This window comes from Melanerpes formicivorus, unplaced genomic scaffold, assembly GCF_026170545.1.
Source record: "Melanerpes formicivorus ecotype bairdi unplaced genomic scaffold, bMelFor1.0.p_v2 SCAF_130, whole genome shotgun sequence".
Lineage (NCBI taxonomy): Eukaryota > Metazoa > Chordata > Aves > Piciformes > Picidae > Melanerpes > Melanerpes formicivorus.
Window position 1 is genome coordinate 392837 of NW_027142482.1, and position 23346 is coordinate 416182.

A 23346-nucleotide genomic window follows, 5' to 3' on the forward strand; every position below is an offset into this window, starting at 1 on the left:
TTTGATACTCTGGCATTGCAGCACTGTGCAGTGTGACACTCTGCACTGTGACACTCTTCACTGTGACACTTTCCATAGTGACACCATTCACTATGACAATGGCAATGTCGACACTCTGCACTGTGGCACTCTGCACTGTGACACTCTGCACTGTGACACTCTGCATTGTGACAGCCTGGTATCATGACGCTGTTGCATTGTGACACTCCAGCACTACGACACGCTGGCATCTTAACAGTCTGCCACTGAGACACTCTGCACTTTAACACGCTGCCATTGTGAAACTGGCATTGTGACACTTGCATTGTGACACTCTGACCTGTGACACAATGCATTGTGACACTCTGGCTCTTTGAGAGTCTGGCATCGTGACACTCTGTACTGTGACACTCTGCACTGTGACCTTCTGAATTTTCTCATTCTGGCACTGTGAATCTCTACATTGTGACAGTTTGCATTGTTACGCTTTCATTATGACACTATGCCCTGTGACACTGAGGCATTGTGACACTCTGGCATTGTGACACTCTGCACTGTGACACGCTGCAATTGTGACACTCTGGCATTGTGACACTATATTATGACACTCTGAATTGTGACACTGCTTTGTGACAGTCTGGCATCGTGACACTGGCATTGCGCGAATTTGGCACTATGACACTCTGGCATTGTGACACTCTGGCATTGTGACACTCTGCACTGTGACACTCTGCTCTTTGACACTCTGCATTGTGACGCTCTCTAGTTTGACTATCTGCGCTGCGACACTCTGCAGTGTAACACTCTGCACTGTAACACTTTGAATTGTGACACTCTGCACTGTGACACTCTGACATTGTGTCAGTCTACACAGAGACACTCTCCATTGTGACACTCTGCAGGGTGACACTCTGGCAATGTAACACTCAGCATTTTGACACTCTGCATTGTGACACTGTGCATTGTGACCCTCTGCACTGTGACACTGTGACATTATAACACTCTGCACTGTGACACTCTTCGCTGTGACATTTTGCATTGTGACACCCTGCACAGTGACAATCTGCACTGTGCAGTCTGCATTGTGACACTCTGGAATTGTGACACTCTGCCACTTTGACAGTCTGGTATTGTGACAGTCTGGCACTGTGACACTCTGCATTGTGACACGCTGCACTGTGACACTCTGGCACTGTGACACTCTGCATTGCGACACTCTGCATTGTGACACTCTGCATTGTTACACTCTGGCACTGTGACCCTCTGCACTGTGACACTCTGCATTGTGACAGCCTGGCATCGTGATGCTCTGGCATTTGACACTCCAGCACTATGACATGAAGGGTTCTTAACACTCTGGCACTGCGACACTCTGCACTGTGACACTCTGGCATTGTGACACTCTGGCATTGTGACACTCTGCATTGTGACACTCTGACCTGTGACACTTTGCATTGTGACACTCTGGCACTTTGAGAGTCTGGCATCGTGACACTCTGTACTGTGACACTCTGCACTGTGACCTTCTGAATATTCTCACTCTGGCACTGTGAATCTCTACATTGTGACACTTTGCATTGTTACGCTTTCATTGCAACACTCTGCCCTGTGACACTGTGGCATTGTGAAACTCTGGCATTTTGGCACTCTGTACTGTGACACTGCATTGTGACACTCTGCACTGTGACACTCTGGCATTGTGAAAATCTGGCATTGTGACACTCTGCACTTTGACAGTCTGGCATTGTAGCACTCTGCCACTGTGACACGCTGCATTTGTGAGACTCTGGCATTGTGACACTCTGCACTGTGACACTCTGTACTGTTACACTCTGGCTTTGTGAGAATCTGAATTATGACATTCTGCACTGTGACACTCTGCGTTCTGACAGTGCGGCATTGTGACACTGCACTGTGATACTCAGCATTGAGACACTCTGCAGCTGTGAAACTCTGCACTGTGACACTCTTCATTGTGACACTCTGCACTATTACACTCTGGCAATGTGACACTCTGGCTTTGTGACACTCCTGCAGTGTCGCACTCTGCACTGTGACGCTCTGCCACTGTGACACTCTGGCATTGTGAGAGTCTACAGTGTGGCACTCTCCATTGTGGCTCTCTGGCATTGTGACACTTGGGCATTGTTAAACTCTGTAGTATGACACTCTGCCACTGTGACAGTCTGGCATTGTGACACTGCCCTGTGACACTCTGCATTGTGACACTGTGGCACTGTGACACTCAGGCACTTTGCAACTCTGCACTGTGACACTCTGGCATTGTGCTTTCTGGCATTGTGACTCTGGCATTGTGACACTCTCCAATGTGGCACTCTGGCTTTGTGACACTCCAGCAGTGTGACATTCTGGCCTTGTGACACTCTTCACTATGACACTCAGCATTGAGATGCCTTGCAATGACAAACTCTACACTGTGACACTCTTCATTGTGACACTCTGCATTATGACACTCTGGCACTGTGACACTCTGACATTGTGACACACTGGCTTTGTGACACTCCTGCAGTGTCGCACTCTGCACTGTGATACTCTGCATTGTGACACTCTGCCACTGTGACACTCTACATTGTGACACACTGGCATTGTGACACTCTGTAATTGTGTCATTCTTCCATGTGACACTCTGTTTTGCGACACTCTGCCACTGTGACAGTCTGGCATTGTGATACTCTGCATTGTGACACTCTGGCACTGTGACATTCTGGCACTGTGACTCTCTGCATTGTGACACTCTGGCATTGTGAATCCTGGAGTCGTGACACTCTGGCGCTGTGACACTCTGCACTGTGACACTCTGCACTGTGACACTGGCATTGTGACACCCTGCACTTTGACATTCTGGCATTGTGACACTCTGCCATTGTGACACGCTGCACTTTGACTGTCTGGCATTGTAGCACTCTGCCACTGTGACACGCTGCAATTGTGACAGCCTGGCTTTGTGACTCACTGGCATTGTGACACTCCAGCACTACGACACACTGGCATTTTGACACTCTGGCACTGTGACACTCTGCACTGTGACACTCTGACTTTTTGAATCTGGTATTGTGACACTCTGACAGTCTGGTACTATGACAGTCTGGTATCATGACACTCTGGCACTGTGACACTCAGCATTGTGACAGTCTGGAATTGTGACACCCTTGCACCGTGACTCTGTGGAATTTTGAAACTCTGGCATTGTGACACGCTGCACTTTGACAGTCTGGCATTGTAGCACTGTGCCACTGTGACACGCTGCAATTGTGACACTCTGTTACTGTGGCACTCTTCCACTTTGACAGTATGGTATTGTGACTCTCTGCATGTTGACACTTTCTTTGTCACACTCTGCACTGTGAATTTCTGGCATTGTTACACTGGCATTGTGACACTCTGGCACTGTGACACTCTGCATTGTGACACTCTGGCCCTGTGACACTCTGCAGTGTGACCCTCTGCGTTGTGACAGTGTGCATTGTGACCTTCTGCACTGTGACACTCTGACATTATAACACTCTGCATTGTGACACTCTTCACTGTGACATTTAGCATTGTGACACCCTGCACAGTGACAATCTGCACTGTGCAGTCTGCATTGTAACACTCTGGAATTGTGACACTCTGCCTGAGTGACACTGTGGGATTGTGACACTGTGGGATTGTGACACTCTGCACTGTGACACTCTGCACTGTTACACTCTGGCATTCTGACACTGCACTGTGACACTTTGGCACTGTGATACTCTGCACTGTGACACTCTGGCAATGTAACACGCCGGCATTGTGACACTCTGCATTATGATAATCTGGCATTGTTACAACTCTGACGATCTGGCATTGCAAAAGTGTGCCGCAATGACATTCGTCATTGTGTACCTCTGCCACTCTGACATTCTTTATTGTGGCACTCTGGCACTGTGATACTCTTGCAATGTGACACGCTTCACAGTGACACTTTACATTGTGACAGTCTGCATTTTGACACTCTGGAACTTTGACAGTCTCCGCTGTGACACTATGCATTGTGACATTCCGGCAATGCACTGTCTGGTATTGTGACACATTGCTCTTGTGACACTCTCTCATTGTGACACTCTTGCACTGTGACACTCTGCACTGTGACAGTCTACACTGTGTCACTCTGAACTGTGACACTCTGCATTGTTACACTGCATTGTGACACTCTGCACTGTGACACTACACACTGTGACGCTGTCATTTTGACACTCTTGCACTGTCACACTCTGGCATGGTGACACTCTGGCATTTTTAAACTCAGGCATTAGGACACTCTGCACTGTGACACTCTGGCAGTGTGACACTCTGCACTGCGACACTGTGGCATTGTGACACTGTGGCATTGTGACACTGTGGCATTGTGACACTCTGCTCTGTGACATTCAGCACTATGACACTCTGGAATTGTGAAACTGGCATTGTGACACTCTGACAGTCTACTCCGTGACACTCTGGCATTGTGACATTCTTGCAGTGTGACACGCTTCCCTTTGACACTTTTATTGTGACATCCTGCACTGTGACACTCTGCACTGTGTCATTCAGCTCTCTGTCAGTCTGGCTTTGTAATACTCTGGCATTGTGACACTCTTGCGCTGTGACACTCTGTACTGTTACACTCTGGCTTTGTGAGAATCTGCATTATGACATTCTGCACTGTGACACTCTGCGTTCTGACAGTGCGGCATTGTGACACTCTGCACTGTGACACTCAGCATTGTGTCATTCTGCACTGTGACATTCGCCATTGTGAAACTCTGCCACTCTGATATTCTTTATTGTGACACTCTGGTAATGTGACACTCTTTGCAATGACACTTTGCAGTGTGACACTCTGCACTGTGACAGTCTGCATTTTGACACTCTGGAACTGTGACACTCTGCACTGTGACACTGGCATTGTAACACTCTGCCACTGTGACACTTTGCAATGTGACACGTTGCCATTGTGACACTCTGGCATTGTGACACTCTTGCACTGTGACTCTCTGGCATTGTTATACTCTGCATTGTGACAGTGCATAGTGGCAGACTGGCATCGTGACCGTCTGCCACTGTGGCACTCTGAATTGTGACAGACTGGCATTGTAACACTCTGGCACTGTGACATTCTCCATTGTGACACTCTGCATTTTGACACCCTGGCATTGTGACACGGTGATACTCTGCCACTCTGACACGCTGGCATTGTCCCACTGTGGCTCTCTGACGCTCTGCAGTTCGACAGCCTGTCATTGTGACACTCTGTGACACTCAGCATTGTGACATTCTGCTCTGTGGCATTTTTTATTGTGAAACTCTGCCACTCTGACATTCTGTATTGCGTCACTCTGGCACTATGACTCACTGGCACTGTGACTCCCTGGCATTGTGACAATCCGCATGGTGACAATTTGGTATTGCGACAATCTAGCATTTTGACACTCTGCACAGTGACACTCTGCACTGTGACACTCAGCATTGTGACACTATATTGTGACACTCTGAATTGTAACACTGCTTTGTGACAGTCTGGCATCGTGACACCGGCATTGTGAGACTATGGCACTATGACACTCTGGCATTGTGACACTCTGCACTGCAACACTCTGCTCTTTGACACTCTGCATTGTGACGCTCTCTAGTTTAACTGTCTGCGCTGTGACACTCTGCACTGTGACACTCTGGCATTGTGACACACTGGGTTTGTGCCATTCCTGCAGTGTGACACTCTGGCACTGTGACACACTGCATTCTGACACTCTGCACTGTGACACTCTTACACTGTGATACTCTGGAATTGTGACACTCTGCAGTGTGACACTCTGGCATTGTGACACTCGGCATTCTGACACTCTGCACTGTGACACTCTGCACTGTGACATTCTGGGATTGTGACACTCTGGCATAGTGACACTTTGCATTGTGACAATCTTGCACTGTGATACTCTGCACTGTGACTCTCTGGCATTGTGACACTGAGGCTTTGTGACACTCTGCACTGTGATACTCTGGAAATGTGACATTGTCATTTGTGACAGTCTGCATTGTGACACTCTCCACTGTGACACTCTGACACTGTGACACTCTGACACTGTGACACTCTGGCCCTGTGACACTCTGCAGTGTGACCCTCTGCGTTGTGACACTGTGCATTGTGACCCTCTGCGCTGTGACACTCTGATATTATAACACTCTGCACTGTGACACTCTTCACTGTGACATTTTGCATTGTGACACCCTGCACAGTGACAATCTGCACTGTGCAGTCTGCATTGTGACACTCTGGAATTGTGACACTCTGCCTGAGTGACACTGTGGGATTGTGACACTGTGGGATTGTGACGCTCTGCACTGTTACACTCTGCACTGTTACACTCTGGCATTCTGACACTGCACTGTGACACTCTGGCACTGTGATACTCTGCACTGTGACACTCTGGCAATGTAACACTCCGGCATTGTGACACTCTGCATTATGATAATCTGGCATTGTTACAACTCTGCATTGTAAAACACTGGTGCTGTGACACTCTGGGAATGTGACACACTGGCATTGTGACAGTCTGCCTTTGTTACAGTGTGGCATTGTGACACTCTGCATTGTGGCACTCTGCACTGTGACACTCTGGCACTGAGACACTGCGTTGTGACAGTCTGGCATTGTGACACTGGCATTGAGACACTGCATTGTGATACTCTGGAATGGTGGCACTCTGCACTGTGACACTCTGTTATTGTGACTCTGCCTTGGTGACACTGTGGCATTGTGAGACTGGTATTGTGACACTCTGCACTGTGACACTCTAGTACTGTGACTCTCTGGCCCTGTGTCACTGTGGCTTTGTGATGTACTGACACTGTGACACACTGCACTGCCACTCTGGCATTGTGACACTCTTCCACTGTGACACTCTGGCATTGTTTGAGCAAGCTTCATGAGCTTTTTAGCAAGACCAGTTCCTACATGTATGTCATCAGGATTCAGAGTTTCATATTCACCATAGAGTGTCTCTCTAACAGCAAATTCTCTCAGGTGCTTAATTCTCTCATCTATGGTAGTCCAGGTTTTAGGATTCCATGGAAGATCATCTCGGGAAGGGTATCTCAGGAAAACTGCCATTAAAAGGTGTATCCACAGATTAACCTTACCAAGAGGCTTGCCTAGATGTCTATCTATTCCATTATCCTTTGAGAGAGTTCCTAGCTGAGCTGCTGACTTGTCTCCAACTATTAGAGCTGGAGCACCTGTATCATAACATCTACCTAGCCAAGCTAGAACTGGCTCCTTATCTGCTCTGATGTAATCCTTGTGCACGTTTCTAAGCTCTTCATGAGGGGAAGAACATCCCTGAAGGTCATCTCCTTCCTCCTTTGCCTCCTCTTCCTCTACTTGTTGTCCAAATACTCTTTCTGTCACTCTCTCAAGGATCTCTTTAAGCTGAGAAACACCACCACTAGCTGCTGTCCTACCAAAAGCTGCATCTTGATCCTCTGATGATCTCAATAACTCAGCTATACATTTAAGACAAATTTCTCTTCCTCCCCAGCAGAAGTACCTTGCTGTCCTCCCCCATCAGCTCCTGGATCAGCTTAGGCCTTTCCACTCCTTGTTGTTAAAACTGCTACTTGCTTAATTGGATCTGTGTTTGAATTTACAGCTGCCTTAACAGAAGCTGACAGGTTTTGAGACAGGCCAGCTGCCGTGGAGGATGTTCCTGATCCTGCTGTAGGAGGAGGAGGAAATGACTTTGCCTCGTTAATGGCGGCTGCTGAGGACGTGGGAGCCACCATGTTAGAACCTGCCGCAGCCCCTGGGTGCTTGCCAGAATCAGCAACAGCACCGTTCAAAGCAGCCTTTCTGATAGACTTTTTAGCTTTAACTGATACAGATTCTCCACTCTCCTCATCACTAGAAGTCTCTGGAGCAGAGCCAGAGTTGTGCTTCTTTCTTTTTGATCTACGCTTTATAATGAAACAGGGCTTAGATACCTTTCTCTCCCGGTACAAAGCTACTAACAAGCACACATTAGTTATCACCGATAGCAGGATTACACACGTCAAAAAAATCAGCTTTGGATCCCAGCCATCACTTAAAATTACTCTTTCACCTACTGGAATCTTAAACTCCCTTATCTCAATCAGTAGAGTGCTCAAAGTCACATTTCTGTATCTCGTAAGCCAAAAGAATGCCAGGCAGCAATCATAGAAAAGCTGACTTTTGTATTTAAACCATAAATATAATTTTGCATTAAATATTTCCCTATTTGATTGAGAAGCAAACCCAAACAATTTTTGTAGATCAGGACCCTGAAAACTGAAAAGAACAGACGCTCTAAAATCCAAAACACCTTCATTTTGCTAGTCCGACTCAAGCAAGCAATAAATCAAGCTAATTATCCCCAAGCCCCGAGCTTGGCGGCCAATAAATGTGGTGGGTTGAGAGAAGGCTTAGCTCTCCCTCCCCCACAAGGAGGAAAAAAACCACAGCTAACTCAGTCGGAAAAGCAAAAGGAATGCTATATTTACAAGCAAAAATTAAATGCAGATTATATATATACACTATATATATACACTCTATATGCCTTTTGCCTCCTCTCTCTCCAAGCTCAAGCCCATGTCTTGTTTGTTCTGCCCTTACTCCTACAGTGTCTAAACCCAAGCTCCTGTCAGCACACTCCAAGCCTGCAGGACTCACAATCAGAACTCTGCACACACCTCTCAGCACCCCTCTCAGCACATCCACTCTCTAAACCATCTCTCTCTAGAACAGATAAATGATGTTTCCTGCCACAATCTCCATCTGCTCTCATCAATCAAGCTCCAAAATGCATGCCCCAAACCAACCTTCTCTGTTCACACAAACCCTTTCATCAGTTTCCTCAAAACCACTTTGATCATACTTGTCCTCACCCTAATTCTAACCTTGGAGGAAAAAATCAGCCAAACACTTTTCCAACTTTCCATGCAATAAGTGATGTGGGACAGGACCTCTGCAGATCAGACATTGCAACATCTGTTAACAGCAGGTCTCAGAGACACAGCATCCGTGGCCCTCCTTGCAGAGCCAGACTGGAAGGGCTCAACCTGGAAGCATAGCCATGTCTGTGTTTCCCTCCTCCAGCAGAGGAGGAGAGACTCTGCAGAGTGTCACAGTACCAGAGTGTCAGAGTGCCAGATTGTCACACTGCAGAGGGTCACAATGCAGAGTGTCACAACACCAGAGTGTCACAATGCAGAGTGTCATTGTATAGAGTGTCTCAGTGCCAGAGTGTCACAATGCACTGTCGCAGTGCAGTGTCACAATGCAAGACTGTCACAATGCCAGAGTGCCACAGTGCAGAGTGTGACAATGCCAGAGTGCCACTGTGCAGAGTGTCACAGCACCAGAGAGTCAGAATGCCAGAGTGTCACAGTGCTAGAGTGTTACAATTCCCGAGTGTCAAAATGCACAATGTGACAGTAGTAGAGTGTCACGCGTCCAGAGTGTCACAAAGCACACTGTCACTGTGCAGAGAGTCTCAGTGCCAGAGTGTCACAATGGAGAGTGTCACACTGCAGAGTGTCACAATACAGAGTGTCACAATGAAGTGTCACAGTGCCAGAGTGTCACAGTGCAGTGTCACAACGCCATAGTGTTACTGTGCCAGAGGGTCACAATGCCCAATGTCACAATGCCAGAGTGACACAGCACCAGAGTGACAATTACAGAGTTTCACACTGCCACAATGTCACAATGCCAGAGTGTCACATTGCAGTGTCACAATGCAGAGTATCACAATTCCAGAGGGTCACAATGTCAGAGTGTCACAGTGCAGACTGTCACAATACCAGAGTATCACTGTGCAGTGTCACTGTGCAGAGTATCACAATGCAGACTGCGACAATCCCAGAGTGTCACAGTGCAGTGTCACAATGCCATAGTGACACAGTGCCAGAGTGCAACAGTGCAGAGTGTCGAAGTGCAGAGTGTTGAAGTGCAGACTGTCACAATGCAGTGTTACGTTGCCAGATTGTCACAATGCAGAGTGTCACAGTGCCAGACTGTCACTGTGCAGAGGGTCACAATGCCCGAGTGACACAGTGCCAGAGTGTCACAGTACCAGAGAGTGACAATGACAGAGTTTCACAGTGCCACAATGTCACAATGCCAGAGTGTCACATTGCAGAGTGTCACAATGCAGTGTCACAATGCCAGTGCGTCACAGAGCCAGAGTGTCACAGTGTAAGATGTCACAATGCCAGAATGTCACACTGCCAGAGTGTCACAATGCCAGTGAGCCAGAATGCCAGAGCGTCACCATGCAGAATGTCACAGTGCCAGAGTTTCACAATGCAGAGTGTCACAATGCAGAGTGTCACTGTGCAGTGTCACAGTGTGACATTGGGGAGTGGCACAATGCACAATGTCGCAGTGGCAGAGCGTCACAGTGGCTGTCACAATGCAGAGTATCATAGAGCAGAGTGTCACAGTTCCAGACTGTCACAGTGCCAGAGTGTCACTGTATAGAGTGTCACAATTCCAGAGTGTGACAATGCCAGAGTGTCAGAGAGCAGAGTGTCATAGTGCCAGAGTGTCACAATGCAGTGTCACAATGTAGAGTGTCACAGTGCAGAATGTCACAGTGCCAGAGTGTAACAATGCTGTGGTTACACAATGCAGAGTGTCACAGTGTAAGTGTGTCACAATGCCAGATTGTCACAATGCCATTGTGTCACAGTGAGAGTGTCACAATGCCAGAGTGTCACAGTGCCCAAGTGTCACATTGCAGAGACTCACAGTGCTAGAGTGTCACCATGGAGGGTGTCACAATGCAGAATATCACAGTGGCAGAGCGTCACAATGCAGAGTGTCAGAGTGCAGAGTGTCACAGCGCCAGAGTGTCACATTGCCAGAGTGACATATTGCAGAGACTCACAGTGAAAGAGTGTCACAATGCAGAATGTCACTGTGGCAGAGTGTCACAGTGGCAGAGTGTTGTGGCAATGCCAGTGATGAGCCATGTGAGCACTGAGTGCCTCAGGTCTGGACACAGTACTCCAGGTGAGGTCTCAGCAGAGCAGAGTGGCACTCTCACCTCCTTCCATCTACTGGGCACTCTTTTGATGCAGCCCAGGATGTGAGTGGCCTGAAGAGAGGAAACTGTGCCTGCATGTGCTCACACCTGTGCTGCAATACATTCACCTGTGAACACAGTATTCATAGATCTAGGAGTGAGTGGCTGCCAGAGCAGCAGCACCCAGGGCAGTCTGCACAGGAATGCATCCAGGATGCAGGGCTTGGGAAGGCTCCAGAGCAGGAGACTCCACAACCTCTCTGGGCAGCCTGCTCCAGGGCTCCAGCAGCCTCACACCCAAGAAGTTTCTCCTCCTGTTGAGCTGAAACCTTCTCTGTCTCCACTGTTCCTTGGCTGATTGCTGTGCACCACCCACAAGAGCTTGGCCCCCTCCCCTTGCCCCTCAGCCCTCAGCAATTGATAGACATTGATCAGATCCCTCTCAGCCTTCTCTTCTCCAGACTATACAGCCCCGGGGCTCTCAGCCTCTCTTCCCAGGGGAGCTGCTCAAGTCCCCTAAGCATCCTCCTGGCTCTCCCTTGGACTGTCCCCAGCAGCTCTCTGTCTCTCTTGAGCTGGGGAGCCCAGAACTGCACCCAGGATTGCAGCTGTGGTCTGAGCAGGGCAGAGCAGAGGGGGAGCAGAACCTGCCCAGCTCTGCTGGCCACACTTTCCTTGCTGCACCCCAGGACCCCATTGGCTCTTTTGGCCACCAGGGCACATTGCTGTCCCATGCAGAACTTGTCCACTAAGACTCCACGGAGCTGCTCTCCAGCAGGGCAGCTCCTAACCTGTCCTGGTGCCTGCTGTTACTCCTCCCCAGATGCAGGACCCTGCCCTTGTCCTTGTTGAACTCCAGGAGGGTTGCCTGCAGCCAGCCCTCAGCTCTTCCAGCTCTCACTGGATGACAGCACAGCCTGAGGGGTGTCAGCCACCCCCAGCCCCTAGTTCTGACTGCAGCAACTCCTAAGAATTCCAGATGATTTGTGAAACCCAGGTGGTTAACCCCTGAGCAATAAATGATTTGGCATTCTGAAGGGCTCACAAGAACCTTGGTTTGGTTTTCCCTTTCCCTGAGGACTCTGAGTTGGATCCTGCCCTGTCTGCAAGCACAGCTAGCATGGAGGCTGATGTGAGAAAGTCACCTTGTGTGGCTGGCAGTTGGAGAGGTTCTCAAAGGGCTTGGTGCAAGGCACAAGGTGAAATGGTTTGGAAGAGGGGAGCAAAAGGAGTTAAGAGAATATTTCATTGCCTGAGCTCCTCACAGGAAGCAGGAGCAGCATCCAGGCTCCCACAGGCAGCACATCCTTGAAGAGGTTGAAACAGGACCTGGGAGTGCTGGTGGGCAACAAGCTCTGCATGGGACAGCAGTGTGCCCTGGGGGCCAAGAAGGCCAAGGGAGTCCTGGGGGGCATTCAGAGGAGTGTGGCCAGCAGAGCCAGGGAGGTTCTCCTTCCCCTCTGCTCTGCCCTGTCCTGCTGAGACCTCCCCTGGAATATTGCAGCCAGCTCTGGGCTCCCCAGCTCAGGAGGGACAGGGATCTGCTGGAGAGAGTCCAAGGGAGGCTCCAAGGATGCTGAAGGGACTGCAGCACTGCCTGGGGAGGAGAGGCTGAGAGCCCTGGGGCTGTTCAGTCTGGAGAGGAGAAGGCTGAGTGGGATCTGATCAATGTCTCTCAATAGCTGAGGGCTGGGGGTCAGGAAGGAAGGGACAGGGACAGGGACTGTGGCAATGCCAGCGACGAGCAGGGTGAGCAATCTGGCAGTGCAGGCCTAGAGCCTGACATGGTGGTAGGCCATGCTCAGCATAAATGCAGAGCCAGCTAGCAGTGGAGCAAAACAGTGCTGTGCCTGCAGCATGTAACTAAAACATGGCACTGGTAGCTATAAACATGGACAGCTATCTTGGGACAACAGGACATGCACCTGCATCAACAACCTCGTTGTGTCATTAGTAGTTGGACCAATGATCTGTAATAGTGCAATGTGTGGTCACTCAGAGGGAACCAATGGAGCTATGCCAACAGGGCACTCCGAGCTTATATAAGTTGCAGCAGTTACCTTGCTACGCACTTCTGCCTTTCCTGTCTCCTGTTTCTTCTACACTTTACAGTGCTATACTTGCACTACAGGCCTGCTCCATAGGCCTGCACCTCAGGCCTGCAACACTGGAACAATAAAGGAACAATACTTGATCATATTGGTCAGCAGTATTGATTCCAATCTCCGTCACCCCGATAAGGGACAGCCTCTGCTCACTGTGCCCTGGGATAGGCCAAGGGGCAGTGGATGGAAACTGCAGCACAGGAGGCTCCACCTCAAGAGGAGGAAGAACTTCTTGACTGGGAGGGTCCCCGAGCCCTGGAGCAGGCTGCCCAGAGAGGTTGTGGAGTCTCCTTCCCTGGAGCCTTTCCAGCCCTGTCTGGATGTGTTCCTGGGTGACCTGAGCTGGATTTTCTGCTCCTGCTCTAGCTGGGGCTGGAAGATTCCTGCACAAGGCAGAAGCTATTGAAGAGGAGGATGCTGAGAGGACAACTTTTCCCTCTCTAGAGCTAGCTGAAAGGAGGCCTCTTCTCCCCAGGAACTGATGACAGGACAAGAGGTCATGGGCTCAAGCTGTGCTAGGGAAGGTTTAGCTTGGATACTAGGAAGAATTTCTTACAGCTAGAGTGGTCAGGCAGTGGAAGAGGCTGCCCAGGGAGGTGGTGGAGTCCCCACGCCTGGAGGGGCTCAGGAAATGTGTGGCCATGGCTCTTGGGGACATGCTCTGTTGGTTATGGTTGGACTCCATGGGCTCAGAAGTCTTTTCCAGCCTCAATGGCTGTATGAAAAGGGAAGCAGAGTGGCCTCAGTTCATGGCACAGTTGCAGATAAACACCAAGGTGAGGGAGTGGAGCTTGGGGAAGAAAGAAGAGAGCCCTTTGGTTTCACCTTCCCCCTGTGAAGCTGAGTGGGGCTGCCTGATCCACAGAGGCTAAGAACAAGAGCCCCAGAGCCCCTGCGATGATGGCAGAGAGGGGGGAGGCAGACTGGAGCCCATCCCGGGAGGAAGGGCCTGGCCCAGGCCCCCCCCCGAGGGAGCCCCAGCCCCAGGGTCCCCCAAGGGGGTCAAGAGGCAGCCAGAGGAGGTCTGAAGAGCCCAAACCCAAACCTGTAGTTGTCAGGGTCCAGGGACATTAGATGTCTCGGTCCGGAGACACAGTTCTTTTAAATATTCCCATGTTGTGAAATTAAAGGCACAAATGAGGCCAAAGTATCACAGTATCACAGTATCACAGTATCACCCAGGTTGGAAAGGACCTCGAGGATCATCGAGTCCACCCTGACACCGCAGACCCCATGACTAGACCATGGCACCAAGTGCCACGTCCAATCTCCCCTTGAACGCCTCCAGGGTCGATGACTCAACCACCTCCCTGGGTAACCCATTCCAATGCCGAATGACTCGCTCGGTGAAGAACTTCCTCCTCACCTCGAGTCTGAACCTCCCCTGGCGCAGCTTGAGACTGTGTCCCCTTGTTCTGGTGCTGGTTGCCTGGGAGAAGAGGCCAGCTCCCTCCTGGCTACAACCACCCTTCAGGTAGTTGTAGAGGGCAATAAGGTCACCCCTGAGCCTCCTCTTCTCCAGGCTAAACAATCCCAGCTCCCTCAGCCTCTCCTCGTAGGGCTTGTGTTCAAGGCCTCTCACCAGCCTTGTTGCCCTTCTCTGGACACGCTCAAGTGTCTCAATGTCCTTCTTAAACTGAGGAGCCCAGAACTGGACACAGTACTCAAGGTGCGGCCTAACCAGAGCAGAGTACAGGGGCACTATGACCTCCCTGCTCCTGCTGGCCACACTATTCCTAATGCAGGCCAGAATGCTATTGGCCCTCCTGGCCACCTGAGCACACTGCTGGCTCATATTCAGGTGGCTGTCGATCAGCACACCCAGGTCCCTCTCTGTCTGGGAGCTCTCCAGCCACTCCGACCCCAGCCTATAGCTCTGCATGGGATTGCCATAGCCAAAGTGCAGCACTCGGCACTTGGACTTGTTGAAAGCCATCCCATTGGACTCTGCCCATCTTTCCAGTCGGTCGAGGTCCCTCTGCAGAGCCTTTCTACCCTCTAATTGACTAACATCTGCCCCTAACTTTGTGTCATCTGCAAACTTGCTGATGACTGACTCTACCCCTTCATCCAGATCATCAACGAATATGTTGAAGAGGACAGGGCCCAGCACTGATCCCTGGGGGACACCACTGGTGACTGGCCTCCAGCTGGATGCGGCACCGTTCACGACCACTCTCTGGGCCCGGCCCTCCAGCCAGTTCCTAACCCAGCACAGAGTGTAGTGGTCCAATCCACAGGCTGACAGCTTAGTCAGCAGTTTGCTGTGGGGGACGGTGTCAAAGGCCTTGCTGAAGTCTAGGTAGACCACATCCACAGGCCTCCCCACATCCACCAGGCGGGTCACCTGATCATAGAAAGAGATCAGGTTGGAGAGGCAGGATCTGCCCTTCCTGAATCCATGTTGGCTGGACCTGAGCCCTTGGCCATCCTTCAGGTGCGCAGTTATTGCTGCCAGGATAATCTGCTCCATCACTTTCCCTGGCACTGAGGTCAGGCTGACTGGCCTGTAGTTTCCAGGTTCCTCCATCCGACCCTTCTTGTGGATGGGGACCACGTTGGCCAGTTTCCAGTCATCTGGGACCTCACCAGTGAGCCAGGACTGGAGGAAAATGATGGAGAGTGGCCTAGCTAGCACATCCGCCAGCTCTCTCAGCACCCTAGGATGGATCCCATCTGGTCCCATGGACTTGTGGATATCCAAGTGGCTCAGCAGGTCCCGAACTAACTCCTCATGGATTTCCAGGGTATTACTCTGCTCCCCGACCCCAACGCCCAGCTCCGGAGACCACTCGTCCTGAACTCCTGCCTTGCTGTTAAACATTGAGGTAAAGAAGGTGTTCAGGACCTCAGCTTTATCCTCATCCTCAGTAACTGTGTTCCCCTCCAGGTCCACTAGGGAGTTCAGGTTCTTCCTGCCCTTCTTCTTATTGTTAATATATTTATAAAAATGCTTTTTATTACCTTTGACAGAGCTGTTCAGCTTCAGTTCCAGCTGGGCCTTAGCCTCCCTAATTTTATTCCTACATAATCTAACAGCTTCCTTGAACATACCTCGAGAAGCCTTCCCCTCCTTCCAAAGGTGATACAGCCTCCTCTTCCCCCTTAAATCCTCCAGGAGCTGCTTGCTCATCCAGGCTGGTCGCCTTCCCCGCCGGCTTGCCTTCCGGCACGTGGGAACCGCCAGTTCCTGTGCCTTCAAGAGCTCCTGTTTGAAGTAGGTCCAACCCTCCTGGACCCCTTGGTTCATGAGGGCTGGTACCCAGGGGACTTTGCAGACAAGTTTTTTAAATAGGCTGAAGTTCGCCCTTCGGAAGTCCAAGGTGAAGGTTCTGTTGGTGCTCCTCCCAATCTCCCTGCATATTGAAAACTTCACTATCTCGTGGTCACTGCACCCTAGGCAGCCTCCCACGATCACATCTCCCACCAGCCCTTCCCTATTGCAGAACAGCAGGTCAAGCAGAGCGTGTCCCCTGGTAGGCTCGCTTAACAGCTGTGTCAGGAAGCAGTCCTCCATTCGCTCCAGGAATCTTCTGGACTGCCTCCTCCCTGCTGAATTAAGTTCCCAGCAGATATCTGGGAGGTTGAAGTCACCAACAAGGACAAGATCAGATGATCTTGAGACAGCCTCCAGTTGCTTGTAGAACAACTCATCAGCCGCCTCATCCTGGTTGGGTGGTCTGTAACAGATTCCAATCAGGATGTCAGACTTGTTAGGTTGTCCTCTGATTTTGACCCACAGGCTCTCAACTACCTCATCTTCCACCACAAGTTGTGTGGCAGAGATTGACTCTCTAGTATACAGAGCCACCCCTCCTCCTCTTCTCCCTCGCCTGTCCCTCCTAAAGAGCCTGTAACCCCCCATTGTAGCACTCCAATCGTGGGTGCTGTCCCACCAAGTTTCTGAGATAGCGACTACATCATAGTCGCCCTGATGGATTAGGACCTCCAACTCCTCTTGCTTGTTGCCCAGGCTGCGTGCATTGGTGTACATGCATCGCAGCTGGGTTCCTGACTTCTCAACTGACCCTACCTTGCGCCCTACTCTTACCTCTGCAGAGGGACCGATTGCCTCACCCACCCCCTTCAGACCTAGTTTAAAGCCCTCCTAATGAGCCCTGCCAACTCCAGTGCCAGGACTCTTTTACCCCTTCTAGATAGATGCACCCCATCAGGACCCAGCAGGTCAGGTGCAGTGAAAGTTGCCCCGTGGTCATAGAACCCAAAGTTCTGCCGCTGGCACCATCCCCTGAGCCAATTGTTGATGGTGTGGGTTCTCCCATTCCTCTCAGTGTACACCCCTGACACTGAAGGAATTGAGCAGAACACCACTTGAGCTCCTGCCCCATCAATCAATTGTCCAAGGGCCCTGAATTCCTTCTTAATTGTCCTAGTGCCCTTCCTGTCAATCTCATCACTCCCAGCCTGTATTACCATCAGAGGGTAATAGTCAGTGGGCTGGATTAATTCAGGGAATCTCTTCGCAATGTCCCTAACCCCTGCCCCTGGTAGGGAGCAGACCTCCCTGTGGGATGGGTCGGGACGACATATGGGTCCCTCAGTACCCCCCAGGAGAGAGTCCCCAACAACTATAACCCTTCTCCCTTTCTTTGTGGAGCTAGTCGTTATAGCCGGTGGGGACCGCTTGGGCTTAGGCTTCCCCCCAGAGCTGGCCGTTACAGCTGGTGGGGTCCGCTTGGCCTTAGGCTCCCCTCTGGATGGCTGCTCTTCAGCCTCAGCCCTCTCATCCTTACTGCCCTCAGCCTGCAGGGCCTCATACTTATTATGCAAGGGCAGAGGAGGAGGAGGAGAGGGTCGGGGTGGATTTCTCTTGCCACCCCTGGCAGGGACCCGTATCCATCCCTCTCTGCCTCCAGAAACCCTTCCCTCAGCAGGGGAGATCTGCAGAGCCTTCTCCCGCAAGTCTAACTCCCTTTCGCTTTCCCTTATGGTCCTTAGCCTAGCTACCTCCTCCTTCAGCTCGGCCACTTCATCCTTCAGCTCTGCCACCATGCTGAGGAGAAAATTCACCTGCTCACACCGGACACAGCTGTCCTCTCCCTCCCCCTCTATTCCAAGTGCCAGGCTGAAGCACTCTCTGCAGCTGACAGCCTGGACTCCAGCATGTTGGTGAAACAGCTCTGTCTGGGCAGATGCTGCTTTTTTACCCTTCGTCCGAGTGACGACCATGATGCAATGTTTAAGGTTCGGGTTTTCTGTTTGGGATTTTTTTTTTTTTTTTTTTTTTTTTTTGTTGTCACCCGGCTGCTAGCCTAGCTACTGAGCCAAAATGGCGCCGCGCGCGCAGCCCGGGCGGCTTTTAAAACTGCCGCGGCTGACGTCAGGCTCCCGTGACCCGTGCAGGCTCTCGTGAGCACGATCCTGCCGGCTCCTCCCCCTACTAGCAGTCCTCCCGACCCGCGAAGCCCCGAAAGGAAAGCAAAAGCAAAAGAAAAACCCCGAGAAACTCACAGCTTAAGCGGAGCGGTTCCGGACGAGCGGTCCCGATCAGCTACTGAGCCAAAATGGCGCCGCGCGCGCAGCCCGGGCGGCTTTTAAAACTGCCGCGGCTGACGTCAGGCTCCCGTGACCCGTGCAGGCTCTCGTGAGCACGATCCTGCCGGCTCCTCCCCCTACTAGCAGTCCTCCCGACCCGCGAAGCCCCGAAAGGAAAGCAAAAGCAAAAGAAAAACCCCGAGAAACTCACAGCTTAAGCGGAGCGGTTCCGGACGAGCGGTCCCGATCAGCTACTGAGCCAAAATGGTATCAACAGCTAGACTATTTGTTAGATAAATAAAGTGGACATAAGAAGGGAGAGGGAGAAAATAAAGAGAGAGAGAGAGAGAGATGATAGAAGAGGAAAGGAGTTATATTACCACACCCCTCATCCCCCCCAAGACAGTTAAAGTCTGTGGAGGAAAGGTGCTGCAGGAGATGTTGGGTTTGTAGAGAAACCGTGGTGAGGCTTTTGCTGGAGAACAGCTGTGGTACTCTGGGGAGATGTTGGGTTGATACAGGAACGGTGCTGAGGCTCCTCTGGGCAGCCTGCGTCTGTAGAGAAGGGGTGCTGAGGATTTGGCTGGAGCTGTGGTCCTCCGGGCAGCTTCTTTTCTCTGGAGCAGCATCGTCCCGGCTTCTCAGCGGCCTGGCCCGTCTCCTGTGTTTTCCTTCATCTCCGTTTTTCTCCTCTGTTTCTCTCTGTTTCTCTCCTCTGTTTCTCTCTACAAACCAGTAGTTGCTCAAGTCTTTTATACAGTTTTTTAGTCCTCAGGCAGGTGTTGGTATGTCAGGTATTCCAGAGGCAAGGAAATAATCCAGGTATCTGTTCCCCCGGAAATCTTTCTGTGTATTGCTGTGTATGTGGGCAAGATTTTTGGATGGAGGCGAGGGGGACCTCCGCCTACCCCATCTCCATCCAGACAAGTCCTCCCACATTCCTTTACACAGGTGGTGGAAACCATCGTATCACCCTGCCCAAGGTACTTGATGGGCGGAAACCACCCTGCCCAGAAAGCGTGATGGCTGGGTCCTTGGGTCCATTGTTGTAGTCCCGTGTTATCACGATGCAATCACAAGCTGATTTGCATCCAGGATTGGTGGACAGGATTCTTTCCACCTTCTTTCCAGTGGCTCTGCTATCACTTTATCTTTGTTGACTCACATAGAGAGACACAAACTTATTAGACTCTCACAGTAGTGAACAACACAAAGAGGGGGGGAGCCGGGCCGCAGAGGGGAGGGGAAAGGGATGGGAACCGCAAAGTGGGGTAGGGGGAACCGAGCCGCAAAAGGGGCTGGGGCCGGGGGGAGAGCGGCGCCGCGGACGGGAGCGGGAGCGGGGGAGAGCGGCGCCGCGGGCGGGAGCGGGCGTTACAGTGCTGAGAGGGAACGGACACAAAGCAAGGGACGAAGAAGAGCTCCCACACCAAGGGAGAAGGTGGAAGCAGGGCTGGGAGCTTGGGCTGGGGTCCTGGCTGCTGAAGTCTTCACCTTAAGAGCTTCACTGTCTGGGAGCTGGAAGCAGGGAGGCTGCTGCCAAGGGCTGGGAGCACTCTGGGGCTCCTCTTACTGCACTGCTGCTCAGAGGGCCTGAAGGATGCTCTGGGGCAGCTCCCTGCTCTCTTGCCCTCCCCCCAGCTGGGGCTGCAGCCACCCCCCCCAAGCACCAAACACCCCATGGCAGGGATTTGCCTCACAGCTGGCACAGGGCTGGCACAGCAGCAGGCTGCAGCCTGCTCCGGGGCAGGGCTCACTCCTGGCAGAGTGGCTCCCAGGGCAGCCTCACCTGGGCTGCAGAGGCCTTGGCAGCTCGGTGCCTGCTGCGCAGCTGGGGGATGCGGCTCCGCTGCCCACCCCCGGGGGGGCAAAGGGCTCTGAGGAAGGCAAAGAGGCCATTGGCAAGCAGCCAGACCCGGGGCAGAGGCCTCCCTGCGGCCCAGAGGCCACAGGCAAGGTGCAGCTGCAGCCATGGGGCTGGCCCCACAGTGGGGACCCTGCACAAGCAGCTGCTGGCAGCTCTCTCACCTCTCAGCTGCCTTCTGCTTCAGGGCAGAGGCTCTGGAGCCCACAGGCAGCCTGGGCACAGAGGGTGCCTGTGTGGCACAGGCCAGCGTGCAGGGCCTGCAGCCAGGGCAGAGATGGTTAGTGCCAGGGAGGATCCTGACTGCCCCCTGGCATGGGGCTGGGGGGCACCGGGTGCTGGGTGGCTCCCTCACCCGGGGCCAGGGGTCACACTCACACCATGATGGCCACGGTACCCTCCGGGGGGACAGGGACCAGCGCTATGGGGACGACGGCCAAAGGGCTAAGGGCACTGCCCTTGGGGTCTGCACAGCACCACTCCAAGGAAAGCACTGCCTGAAGAACACAACTCCAGGCTCCAAAGTCCTGAGGGTGCCCCCTCAAAAGCAAAAAGGTCAGGCAGGGAGGGGAAGCGGCGGAGGGGGAGCCTCAGGCTGCAGAAAGCTTTGACCCCCTCCACCCTGGAGTCCACTCCCATGCCCTCCCTGTCATAAGTCTCACCGGTACCCTGAGAGCTGCCCTTAGAATCCCCTCCAGCCCTGCAGCTTCTCAGCGTCTGCAAGGATCCTACATCACCCTGGGGTCCCCACAACCACCCTAATTCTCCTACAACCACCTCGGGGCCCCAGAGCCCCTCCACAACCAGACCCCTGAGCCCCAACCCACTCCCTATGGCCATACTCCTGGCCTGTAGCCCTCCCCAGCACTCTCCCCAGCTTACCCCCACCACTGCTGCTGTCACCTCCCACACTCACTCCCTTCCTCCCCCAGCCCCAGCTCCCCGCAGCCATCCCCATCCCTCTCCCGGAGCCCCAGCGCCACTCACCACTGCCTGCGCTGCAGGGCTTCAAACGCTGCTGCCGGACACGCCCCCTGCGCTCATTGGCTGGTGCCTGGACACAGCCTCCCATTGGCTTTTGGACGACGACAGCACCACCCGCTCCCCCGCGCAGAGCACCATGGGAGCCGTAGGCCGCCAGGGCCTGGCCACCATCTTTGCCCTGAGCCCCAGCCTTGCCCTGGCAGCTTCTCCTCCCAGCTGGGTGCCAACAGCTCTAGCCCTGACCAGCCCCCGCGGCCAGCCCAGCGCCGCCTCCCCCTCAGCAGCACTGAGAAGTCAGCACTGGGCACCCATCAGGGCCTGCAAGAGGCACCCCCAGGGCTGCCCACACATCCCCAAGGGCTCTGCTCTCTGACCCGGGGCTGGGAGCACTCTGTGGTGTAGACGACGGAGATTGGAATCAATACGGCTGACCAATATGATTGAGTATTGTTCCTTTATTGTTCCTGTGTTGCAGGCCGATGGTGCAGGCCTGAGGTGCAGGCCTATGGAGCAGGCCTGTAGTGCAAGTATAGCACTGTAAAGTGTAGAAGAAACAGGAGACAGGAAAGGCAGAAGTGCGTAGCAAGGTAACTGCTGCAACTTATATAAGCTCGGAGTGCCCTGTTGGCATAGCTCCATTGGTTCCCTCTGAGTGACCACACATTGCACTATTACAGATCATTGGTCCAACTACTAATGACACAACGAGGTTGTTGATGCAGGTGCATGTCCTGTTGTCCCAAGATAGCTGTCCATGTTTATAGCTACCAGTGCCTTGTTTTAGTTACATGCTGCAGGCACAGCACTGTTTTGCTCCACTGCTAGCTGGCTCTGCATTTATGCTGAGCATGGCCTACCACCATGTCAGGCTCTAGGCCTGCACTGCCTACTAAGCAAAATGTAAAGATGAAACTTTACCCTCTAGGATGTCTACATTCAGAGGCACACTTAGTTAACAAGAGAGAATACAAAATTATCAAGCAACCACAATATTCAGTCCTAATTCACATGATGCTGTGGTACATTCTTCTGATTGATGCTGTTTGATCCCAGATTATCATAGCAGTTATTGTGATCGATGTTCGACTGCATGGGAAATGCTGTGTCCTCGTGGTCTTGATTCTTCCGCCGTTGTTTATTGCGATGATTGCAGTTAGCAGAAAAGAAGGCTCGAGGTGACCTGATCGTGGCCATCCAGTATCTGAAGAGAGCCTACAAGAATGCTGGGGAGGGACATCCTAGCATGTCAGGAAATGACAGGACTGGGGCGAATGGAACAAGGCTGGGCATGGGAAGATTCAGGCTGGATGTGAAGAAGAAATTCCTCACTGTGAAACTGGTAAAGCCCTGGAATGGGTTGTCCAAGGAGGTGGCCAAGGCCCCATGCCTGGAAGTGTTTAAGCCCAGGCTGGACGAGGCTCTAGCCTGCCTGATCCAGTGTGAGATGTCCCTGCCCATGGCAGTGGTTGGAACTAAATGATCCTTGTGGTCCTTTCCAACCCTGACTCATTCCACGAGTCTATGATTCCACATATTTTGTAACTAATTTTGAGTGTTTTTTGTTTGTTTTTAATGTGAGCTATTTTTAAACTTGTAATTAGAATAGAATAGAATAGAATAGAATAGAATAGAATAGAATAGAATAGACCAGGTTGGAAGAGACCTGCAAGATCATCGCGTCCAACCTATCATCCAACACCACCTAATCAACTAACCCATGTAACCAAGCACCCTGTCAAGTCTCCTCCTGAACACCTCCAGTGATGGCGACTCCACCACCTCCCCGGGCAGCCCATTCCAATGGGCAATCACTCTCTCTGTGTAAAACTTCCTCCTGACCTCCAGCCTGAACTTC